The sequence below is a fragment of the Trichechus manatus genome, unplaced genomic scaffold (assembly GCF_000243295.1).
Source record: "Trichechus manatus latirostris isolate Lorelei unplaced genomic scaffold, TriManLat1.0 scaffold00157, whole genome shotgun sequence".
NCBI classification, from domain to species: domain Eukaryota; kingdom Metazoa; phylum Chordata; class Mammalia; order Sirenia; family Trichechidae; genus Trichechus; species Trichechus manatus.
This window is the reverse complement of record NW_004444093.1, coordinates 4,424,740-4,436,884: the sequence shown is the minus strand read 5'-3', so window position 1 is coordinate 4,436,884 and position 12,145 is coordinate 4,424,740. Positions and strand designations below refer to the sequence as shown.

The 12,145-nt window shown below is 41.3% G+C and overlaps 1 pseudogene; it reads left to right on the top strand.

Annotated features, from left to right (window-relative positions):
• The window catches only part of LOC101349478 (sodium/glucose cotransporter 1-like), a 39,586-nt pseudogene extending 29,769 nt beyond the window's left edge, over window positions 1-9,817 (top strand).
• Window positions 9,818-12,145: the final 2,328 nt, after the last annotated feature.

Genomic DNA, 12,145 nt, shown 5'->3' with positions numbered 1-12,145 from the left:
ACATAGTTCAGTTTTATGTTTTCAAATTAAACACAGCGACTTTGGATCTATAAAGAGGGATGCAGAAAGAAATTTTATTTATATTTTGATGGAAAAGTTCCTCTCTCCTCCGTTTCCAAAGGACTCAATTTCTTTTTCCATGTCTTCAAGGAATACAAATTAATTCACAAATAGTTACTTATATCTGAATGTGCCTAAATCTATAGGCTGGTAGTGATGGTAGCTGAGGACAGAGGGGTTCAAATTATTTTAAAAGTTAAAGAGAATTATTTTTGGAATTAATAAGACCTTTAGTTAATATTATATACCAGTTACTAGACACTATTATTGTTAGCTGCCATCTAGTTAACTCTGACTCATGGCGACCTTATGTACAACAAAATGAAACTTTGCTCAGTCCTATGTCATCCTCAGAATTGTCAGCATGTTTGAGTCCATTGTTGCAGCGGTTGTGCCAATCTATCTCCAGGGTCTCCCACACCCTCGTTGGGTCTCTAGTTCACCAAACATGATGTGCACCTTTAGCAATTGATACTTCCTGATGACGTTTCCATAGCAAAAGAGTTGGCTAATATTCTGTTGTGATCCATAAGGTTTTCATTGGCTAATTTTTGGAAGTAGATCACTAGGCCTTTCTTTCTAGTCTGTTTTAGTCTGGAAGCTCCACAGGGTCTGCCATGGGTGACCCTGCTGGTGTTTGAAATGCCAGTGGCATAGCTTCCACCATCATAGAAACACACAAGCTACCACATTACAACAAACTGACAAATGGGTGGTGGAGACACTTTGCCCCACTATATTATGAATCTGTCTTTTATGATCCAGGTAAAATCATGTCCCTGAAACGTAATAAATACATCCACTGAAGGCCTGACCGTATTCCAGTCTCCACTGTTCTGGCTCTAGATGGCCTGGAGCTATCATTTTTCCCAGCTTTATTCCTTCGCCTCTGTTTCCCCAGGAATGCCATAATGCTCAGCTGTGCTGTGTGTATGGCATTAGTTAAACCAAGGTTTTCTTTCACAGGGAGCCTTCTGGGGACTGATCCTAGGATTCCTGACTGGGATAGCCCGTATGATTACTGAATTTGCCTATGGAACCAGGAGCTGCATGGAGCCCAACAGCTGCCCCACAATTATCTGTGGTGTGCACTACTAGTACTTTGCCATCATCCTCTTTATCATATCCGTCATCATCATCATAGCCATCTCCCTCTTTACCAAGCCCATTCCAGATGTGCATGTGAATATCCATTTGGGAGGCCTCTCTCTTGTTTCGTGTTCATGCTGCAGTGCCCATTTTCACTGGTCTTGGCTTAGACATTTCACACTCACATGACTAAAATAGGCCATACTTGGCATTGGTTTCAGGCAAAAGGATACAGGACAGGAAGCACAGTTGGGTCAGCAAGGTCATGTCAGGCATGAATCTTTAATGGAAGTCCTCACATTATTTCACATTTTAGCTCAGGGTCTAGTCTCTGGCCCCATTCCCCAAGTGACAGCTCAGGTGCAAGGACATGAAATCACATGGGCAGGTGCAGGGGCCTCCTTGGCTCAGAGGCCTGTGTCCCAAATAAAACCTGATATTTCTTGTTAGTGTCCCATGGTCATTAGGGTCCAGAAGTCCCAAAAAAGGACATACCTTGTTTCAAGAATCACCACACTCAGGGGAGCCTGAAGTATGATTTCCCCTTTGAATTTTTTTTTCTGGTTAAGTGGTAGAATCTAAGACATTTCTAACAATATCAATGTCCAATTGATTCAAAACTTCAAAGAATTGCAAGTACTTTATAAACCCCTTGGTTTAGGGTTCATTTACAGCCCTCCCAATCCAGTTGCAGTTTACCAGTTAGGAGTGATATTTACCATAAGCAATGTAGTCTGATAATCCAGCACAGCTGACGTTCCACTTTTTTGGATTTCCAAGGGATCAGAGCTAAAAAATTAACCCAAGTTCGTGTTTGTCCACAGAAAAGGAGAATGGCTTTAGCTAACGCTTTACACACACACACATACACACAAATACAGGCATCCAAAGAATTCCTAAGAGATTTGAAACCTCAGTGCCAAATTTTCAACGCCAAAGACTGCTTTTATATTGTCTGTTGGTCAGATTTGTGATGGGCCTTTTTGTGTTGTATCAAGCGCTTCCCCATGTCTTAGTCTTTTAAAGTACCACAACACCAAACACATTTCTTTCCATGCTTCCTCTTGCAGTAGAGAAAGCAAGGTAGTCACCAAGAGGGCATGGATGGGATGAACACTTTGCATTGTTTTCAAACTTCTCCAAGTTTCTGGTTCATGCTCTAGACTGTGTTAATAGAAATTGTGCCCCCAGCTCTACCCTATTCCAATATGACTCATGATTCTACAGATTTTTCTTCCCTGAGTATGGCAAACATTTAGCACAAAAATCTGATCTTACACTGTAAGTCTGGACAAACAGGTGTCTAGACTTGTTTCCCAGTTGTTGTTGTTGTTGTTATGTGCTGTAGTGTTGGTTCCAACTCATAGCGACCCTATGTACAACAGAATGAAACACTGCCTGGTCTTACGCCATCCTCACAATTCTTGCTGAGTTTGAGCCTGTTGTTGCAGCCACTACGTCAGTTCATCTTGTTGAGAATCTTCCTCTTTTTGCTGACGGTCTACTTCGCCAAGCACGGTGTCCTTCTCCAGGCACTGGTCCCTCCTGATAACATGTCCAAAGTATGTAAGATGAAGTTTTGCCATCCTTGCTTCTAAGTGGCATTCTGTCTGTACTTCTTCCAAGACATGTTTGTTCGTTCTTCTGGCAGTCTATGGTATTTTCAATATTCTTTACCAACACCATAATTCAAAGGCCTCAATTTTTCTTCAGTCTCCCTTATTCATTGTCCAGCTTTCACATGCATATGAGGTGATCAAAAATACCTGTGGCTTGAATCAGACGTACCTTAATCCTCAAAGAGATATCTTTGCTTTTTAATACATGAAAGAGGTCTTTTCAGCAGATTTGCCCAACGCAGTACGTCACTTGATTTCTTGACTGCTGCTTCCATGAGTGTTGATTGTGGATCCAAGTAAAATGAAATCCTTCACGACTTCAGTCTTTTCTCCATTTCTCATAATGTTGCTTACTGGTCCAGTTGTGAGGATTTTTGTTTTCTTTATGTTGAGGTGTAATCCATCCTGAAGGCTGTATTCTTTGATCTTCATCAGCAAGTGCTTCAAGTCATCTTCACTTTCAGTAAGCAAAGTTGTGTCATCTGCATAACACAGGTTGTTAATGAGTCTTTCTCCAATCCTGATGCCCCATTCTTCTTCATATAGTGCAACTTCTCAGATTATTTGCTCAGCGTACAGACTGAATAACTATGGTGAGAGGATACAACTCTGTTGCACACCTTTCCTGTCTTGAAACCATGGAGTATCCCCTTGTTCTGTTTGAATGACTGCCTTTTGGTCTATGTACAGATTCCTCATGAGCACAATTAAGTGTTCTGGAATTCCCATCCTTCGAAAATTTTTCCATAATTTGTTATGATCCACATAGTTGAATGCCTTTGCATAGTCAATAAAACACACGTAAACATCTTTCTGGTACTCTCTGCTTTCAGCCAAGATCCATCTGACATCAGCAATGATATCCCTGGTTCCACGTCCTCTTCTGAATCTGGCTTGAATTTCTTGCAGTTACCTGTTGATATCCTGCTACAACTGCTTTTGAATGCTCTTCAGCAAATTTTACTTGCATGTATATTAATGATATTGTTTGATAATTTCCGCACTTTGTTGGATCCCCTTTCTTTGGAATGGGCATGAATATGGATCTCTTCCAGTCAGTTGGCCAGATAGCTGTCTTCCAAATTTCATGGCATAGATGAGTGAGCACTTCCAGCTTTGCATCTGTTTGTTGAAACATCTCAATAGGTATTCCGTCAGTTCCTGGAGCCTTGTTTTTTGCCAGCGCCTTCATTGCAGCTTTGATTTCTTCCTTCAGTACTATCAGTTCTTGATCATATGGTTGAACATCAGCCAGTTCTTTTTGGCACAGTGACTCTGTGTATTCCTTCCATCTTCTCTTGATGCTTCCTGCATCTGTCAATATTTTGCCCATAGAATCCTTCAATATTGCAACTCGAGGTTGAGTTTTTTCTTCAGTTCTTTCAGCTTGAGAAATGCTGAGCATATTTGTTCTTCCCTTTTGGTTTTCTAACTCCAGGTCTCTGCAGACTTCATTATAATACTTTACTTTGTCTTCTCAAGCCACCCTCTGAAATCTTCTGTTCAGCTCTTTTAGTTCATCATTTCTTCCCTTCGCTTTTGCTACTCTACATTCAAGAGCAAGTGTCAGAGTCTCTTCTGACATCCATTTGGTCTTTTCTTTCTTTCCTGTCTTTTTAATGAACTTTTGCTTTCTTCATGTATGATGTCCTTGATGTCATCCCACAACTTGTCTGGTCTTCGGTCATTAGTGTACAATGCTTAAAATCTATTCTTGAGATGGTCTCTAAATTCCGGTGGGATGTACTCAAGCTCATACTCTGGCTCTTGTGGACTTGTTTTAATTTTCTTCAGCTTCAATTTGAATTTTCATATGAGCAATTGATGGTCTGTTCCACAGTTGGCTCCTGGCCTTGTTCTGACTGATAATACTGAGCTTCTCCATCATCTCTTTCCACAGATGTAGTTGATTTGATTTCTGAGTATTCCATCAGGCAAGGTCCACTTGTATAGTCACTGTTTATGTTGTTATTAAAAGATATTTCCAATGACTAGATCATTGGTCTTACAAAATTCTATCATGCAATCTCTGGAGTTGTTTCTCTCACCAAGACCATATTTTCCAACTACCAACCTTTCTTCTTTGTTTCCAACTTTCATATTCCAATCACCAGTAATTCTCAATGCATCTTGATTGCATGTTTGATCAATTTCAGACTGCAGAAGTTGGTAAAAATCTTCAGTCTCTTCATGTTTAGCATTGCTGGTTGGTGCGTAAATTTGAATAATAATTTTATTAAGTGGTCTTCCTTGCAGGTGTGTGGATATTATCCTATCACTGACAGGGTTGTACTTCAGGATAGATCTTGAAATGTTCTTTTCGACAATGAATGCAAGAAAGTTCCTCTTTAGCTTGTCAGTTCCAGTATAGTAGACCATATGACTGTTTCAAAATGGCCAATACCAGTTCATTTCAGGTCACTAATGCCTAAGATATCGATCTTCAAGTGTTACATTTCTTTTTTGACAACTTCCAATTTTCCTAGATTCATATTTTGCACATTCCACATTCCAATTATTAATAGATTTTGCAGCTGTTTCTTCTCATTTTGAGTCATGCCACATCAGCAAATGAAGGTCCCAAAAGCTTTATTCCATCCATGCTATTAAGTTTGACTCTACTTTGAGGAGGCAGCTCTTCCTCAGTCATGTTATGAGTGTCTTCCAACCTGAGGGGCTCATCTTCTGGCACTATATCAATGTTCTGCTGCTATTCATAAGGTTTCCACTGGCCACTTTTTTTAGAAGTAGATTGCCTGGTCCTTCTTCCTAGTCTGTCTTAGTGTGGAAGCTCCGCTGAAACTTTCCACCATGGGTGACCCTACTGGTGTTTGAAATACCAATGAAATAGCTTCCAGCATCATAACAACACACAAGCCACCACAATATGACAAACTGATATATGAGTGATGGTGTTTCCCAGTACCAGTGTTAAAAGGAACAAACTCATTTATCATAGGTAACAAGAGTTCGTTTACTTAACAGACCAAAAAACCCATTGCCATGGAGTTGATTCTAACTCATAGTGACCACATTTCTGTATTTAAGGTAGTTTCCTTAGCCTCTGAATATACATACATCATAAGGTCTACTGTATATACATGCCTATGATTTATATCTAAATTCCCAACATAGTTAGGGATAATGCTGAGGATGGGACTGTTATCTGTGTTCTTGCTGGGACTGAGAGGCCACATGCCTTTTCCTTTCTTGGCACATATCCCTTTGTTCTCCTGGTTTCTCTTTGTGAGACACTGTTTAGCTCTTTTTGCTGACCTGTCCTGTTTTCTATGCAACTCTACCTGTGCTGGAGTCTTCACAACAGCAAAGAGGAGTGAATTGATCTAGATGCAGGAGAGGAGGAAATCTGGGAAGCCTCAGAGGAAACCATTGAAATTGGTGATTTATGACTCACAGACTATTTCTAAGCTCTAAAAATTACTCCTACAGTAATAACAAGACCACTTTGCTGAAGGCTTTACTAAATATCTTCATCAAAGTTCAGATCTCTTCCCTAGAGGGAAGTAAGGAATGGGTTGGGGATGAGATGGATGAATGGGTTTTGGGAAGTTCACTCCAAGGCCTTGTCAAGGGGAGGAAGAAGGTGCAGAATCATTCCATCTCTCCCACGCTCACATTTTGCAGCAATCAGTGAGTAAGTATACATGAAGAGCATGCCACCCTGCCTTGATTTGGGGCATGACCAGAAATGAAGGGAGAGTCAGAGCTCTTCTGACATAGCCTATGAACTATTAGCAGATGGAATTAAAGCTATGGTCAATTCTGGGGACCTCAGGAGGATGGGATATAGGCTCTTCAGATTTTATGTCTCTCTGACGTAGCATATTAGATTTAGAAAATCAAATTTCTCTGGAAACCTGATGAGATAATGCTTAGCTGGTGCTCAGAGAATTATCCCGATCATGGAAATATGCTTTCCTTAACTTTAGTGTTGCAACTTTACTTTCCTACATGGGAGAGGTGCACATATGGAGGGTGGTTGTGTATATATGTGGCATTCATAGGCATGGCAGCTCAAGATTACACGTGCTTGACCTAGTGCTGGGTTGGAAGTCTCATCACTCCATTCAAAGGACAGCACAGCTGCATCAGAACAATTCCTGGATATAGCCATTAGGAATGTCATAGAATCCTAACTTTGGAGAGGACACTAGAAATAATATGATTTTATCACCTAATTTTATAGACATGTAAATTGAGGTTCAGGGAGGGGGAGACTTTGCATATGGTCCCAGGTCTCATACAGTCTCCTTTTGATCTCTAAGTACTTTTCAGTCCTAAATTCTGTGACTGTACAAGTGCTGGAGGGAACCTGGAGCCTGAGATAGCTGACCATGGTGCTGAAAAGGAAGCTCCTTCCTGTTTTTCTGGAGCAGGCACATGTGAACCCTGTTGTTGTTTTGTGCCATGGAGTCAGTTCCAACTCATAGCAACCCTATAGGACAGAGTAGAACTGCCCCATAGGGTTTCCTAGGCTGTACTGTGAACCCTGCTCCTCCAAAAATGTCTCCACTTTGAGTGATAACATTGTAGCTTTGAATGGGACATGGATAAGGAGGTATTTTGAGTGCTGAGAGGTTTTCATTTGGAATAAGAGATTATTTTTGTTTGAACCAGAGGGCAGAATTAAGTCTTATGGGTGAAAATAACCCTCCAATTTTAACTAAAAGTAAGGAGGCAGGATGGGGCAGAGACAGAATGTGGGATCTATAATCAGGCAGAACTGGGGCTGAATCTTGGCTCCTCTATTTACTACCCTGGGCAAGTGTTCCATTTTTCTAAGGCTCAGGTTCCTCACCTAAATGTATTTTAAATAATAGTCCACACCTCATAGTACTTTTGGAAACATTGACTGAGATAATGTTTGACTATAAAAATTGTCTTTTTTTGGTCACAATCATGATTATTATTAAAGAAGAGTTTTATAACTGAGTTGGGTTGGAAAGGAATGAGTAGGAAGTGTGTATCAGGGATGCTATAAAGGAGACTCACACACTGGCTAGACAATCAACTTGATGACTTCTGAGGTTCATGGCGGCACTAGAATTCTTGATGAGCTCATGGTGTCCTATTAAAGCCCAATAAACCACGCTCTCTTGAGAGCTTTTACAGACCATGGATGTCCCCTCACCATACTCTAAAGTGTTGAGAAATAATAGCATGAAGAAACCTTGCAGCTGTATCATCATCCCTATCATCATGATGGATGATGATATGATCATAACATATTTTAATTATGAATATCTTACCCTAGCTGGGGAAATCCTGTTGGCATAGTGCTTAAGTGCTACAGCTGCTAACCAGAAGGTCAGCAGTTCAAATCCACGAGGTGCTCCTTGGAAACTCTATGGGGCAGCTCTACTCTGTTCTATAGGGTTGCTGTGAGTCGGAATCAACTCGACGGCAATGGGTTTTATTTTGTTTTGTTTTTTACCCTAGATGGAGCCCTGGTGGTGCAGTGGTTAAGAGCTTGGCTGATAACCAAAATGTCAGCAGTTCAAATGCACCAGGTACTCCTTGGAAACCCTATGGGGAAGTTCTACTCTGTCCTATAGGGTCCCTATGGGTCGGAATTGACTCGGCAGCAACAGGTTTGTTTTTCTGTTTTTAATGCTTCATTTTAGCACCACATTGTTCTTTTAATGAAGATAATTTAAGTATGATCCTTCCAATTGTACAGATGAGGAAAATGAGATGTAGAGACTTTCCCAAGGCCACCCATTTCTTAAGTAACTCAGACAACCATGTATTTCTCACTTGGGCTGGTCAGTGAGCCCAATTCCTTCTACTCCTTCCATTTTTCCTATTTTGGTGGAGTGGTCAAAGGGGAGGAGTATAGTTATGTTTGTCTCTCTTATGTGTGTGAGTGGAAAGAGAGAATGGAGATTAATATTTCTCAACACCTGCTATGTGTTGGGTGCTCTCTCATTAAATCTTACAGTGACGAAAGTGTTATTTATCCAATTCTATATATACATGAGCATAAGAGAAGTGAAGCACCTAGGTCACAAAACTGGGTTTGGGTCCCAGTTCTGACACATTTTTGTGTTGATAGCTAAAATTCTTTCCAGTTCTAACATTCTGTAGCTCTTGTAGAAACAAGATACTACAGAGCAGTGGACCCCTGGCCATGCTGCTGAAAACACAGTGGGCTTGATCTCATAGCCAGTGAGTGGCAGAGCTGGGATTCAAACCCAGGGCTCAGACGAGAGATTCATTTCTTTTAGTGGGCAACTTACAGAGTCAGGGAGAGTTTAATGGTTTGATTGTGTAGTGTTGACATGCACCACCAGATCTTTAGGCCTTAAAAAGTGTTGACCACTGCTGCCCCTGCATCAGAGCCTGTTAGGACCAATCCTTATCACTTGACTGAGTGTTGATGAAATCTTGGAATTTCCAGGTATAGGCAATGCACTCCTGAGTCATCCAGGGATGCAGCAAGCAGATATGGGTTTATGTGTTTCTGAGGTGGTGTTTTTATGTCCTTCATATGTCACAGTTCCTTAGCCAATTGTTAACATTTTTTCTCTCATAAACTATTTACTGTTTGACTCTTACTGTTTTAATCAAAATATATTTCCATTGAGACTGATAGGTTATCTTAGGTTAGCTGATCATAAGGATGTAAGATCCATCTATTAACATTTCTTGTGGCTAATCTACTTCCTTTGAACATTTTGTACCATTTCCATTTCTACAAACAAAAAAACTGGGAAGTGTCTGCTGATGCTCAGTGGTGTTGCTTCTCCTTGGAAACCTTTTCCAGTCACTCAGTAATTCTTTTATGCCTTTTCTCTGACACAGAAGTTTCGGAGGAAAAGAAAGGATGCTTCAAGCAGGACTTTGACCTGTTCTGTGGGCTGGACCAGCAGAAGGGCCCCAAGATGACCGAAGAAGAGGAGGCAGCAGTGAAGCAGAAGCTGACAGACACCTCCAAGAAGCCTTTGTGGCAGATGATAGTGAACATCAATGGCATCATCATCAGCCTGCTGACCATGGCTGTTTTCCACCACGCATATTTCACCTAAGTCCTGCGTTCTGCTGCAGGCTGTGCTCATGAAGGCCAGATTCTCTGCTCTGACTCTTTTTAGTCCCATTCTGTGGTGTGGAAGGGAAGTCAGCCAGTTGTAAATCTTGCTCATATGGATAAATGTGTACATGTGTAATTACAGGTTAGCCAGATGAAAAATAGTTTACTGTTAAATTATGTATTTGAAGCCAGTATGATCCAGTCAGGTGTAGATGCTAGAGTTTTAAGAGGAAAATCCACAGAGTTTTTTTTTTATTGATGTAATTAAATTAAGTTTACATTTCAAGTTAGTCTCCCATACAGAATTTTTTTTAACATACATTGTTATGAGACCCCAACTGCTCACCCCATTCTGCGACAGCACACTCCTCCCCTCCGCCCCGATTCCCCATAAACATTCAACCAGCTCCTAACTCTCTCTGCCTTCCCCTCTAACCTCTGGACAGAAGCAGCCCCTTTGGTCTCTTATATCTACTTGTCTAGGAGGCACATTCTTCATGAGTATCACTTTAGGTCCCACAGTCCCGTCCAATCCCTGTCTGAAGAGTTGGCCTCGGAAATTGTTTTAGTTCTGGGGAGATGGAGAGACCAGGGGCCATGCTTTCCGGGGCGCCTCCAGTCTTAGACCATTAAGTCTGGTCTTCTTACTAGTATTTGAGTTCTGTGTCCCATCATTCTACTGCTCCATCAGGGACCCTCTGTTGTGTTCCCTGCCAGGACGTTCATTGGTGGTAGCCGGGCACCATATAGTTCTTCTGGTCTCAGGCTGATGAAGTCTCTGGTTTATGTGGCCCATTCTGTCTCTTGAAAATCCACTCAGTTTTATATAGAAAAAGGCAAACTAAGAAACAGAAGGCCTGCAATGTCTGATACATGTTTGTCTCAGGTAGATTCAGTATGTCAACCCTGTTTGTAACTCTTGAATATTATTTTGAGAGATCACCTCCACCTCATTTTTTAAAAGCAAATATTTTCCCCCATCATATCTCTGTCAACTTTTTCCTGGCACAAGAAAAATCAGCCTGATAAACTGATGGACACATTGAAGCTGAGGATGAGAGCTTGATGGGCCCTTGTGCTAGGTGTTTGCTCTTTGAATTGGAGGCCTGGGGGTGGTAACACTTCCCTGAAAGGAGGAACCAGACAGCAGCCTCAGACCAGTGGGAAAGGGATGATCTTAAGCCCAGGGGATTTTCTGGTCTTCTTAAAAGTGTCCCTTGTGAGTCCCTCATGTTTGGGGTTTCACTCATTTTGGCATTCGTTGTACCTGCATTGTCTTAGCCACTCAGCAATGTTTGTTGACTGACTGAGTGACATGGATACGTATTTATAAATACATGCTTTGTTTTTACATAAGCCTGGCCCTTGGTTAATATTTTCCTGTGGCTACACAAACTTTGTGCTCTGGCGACTATATTGAATTGAAATACATTCACCTGAGACCGCTCTTCCTCATGGCGCTGTCATTCCCCTATGACCTTTGAAACAGACTCTGGGTCATGTAATAGTGGGAGCAAATGTGTCTCCCGGGGGTATCTTTCGTCTCAAAGAAGCCGTGATCTATTGACACATTGAAATAATTTGCCTCCCCGTGACTTCATGTGACCACAGCCCTTCCTTTTTAGGTGTCTTGATTGGTAATCATCAATTTGATGAGGTTAGGGTAGCCGATCTCTGTTCCAGGTAGTAGTGCCCAACACTCTGAACTGAGACGAGTATATTTCTTGTTGAACCTGTTTCCCAGGGGGAAAGATTTTTAATCCACTGTGGAATCTCAATTATTATTGTAATATAATCCCATTGAAGTTAACAAAAAGTCACACTGTTAGTACTGATTTCAGGCTAACATTGAAAAGAATTGAGATCTGAAATTCTGCAGAGCTGAGGGTGGTTCCTGGGTGTAATAATGGTTCAGCATGTAAAGGGATGGCGTGTTTTTGTTGAAGGAAGAAAACCCAGAGAGCACTGTTTAATGTGTCTTCTCATTCTGCTATAGATGATCCCTTAAGCTAGGCAGAACAGAAGGAAAAGTGGAGAATTTCACTTGGCTAGCATTGCCCAGAGTACTCAGTCTTCTGTGGAGTTTGTGGTATGTTTTGTGCTTTGAGAGGATAAAGGGAAAGGTTAGAAAGCTGGTAGATGGAATGGGTGGCATAAAGTGTCTAGACTGTCCTGGATTCTGTTTCTGGCTTTGCTCATGATTCACTGTGTGTATTGTGGTAAATTATTTTGTCTCAACTGTGTATTTTTCTCTTTGAAAAATGGGGACCTTGATGCTTATAGCATCTACCTACCTCCTGTGGGTATGACAAGGTCACTTTGAAAA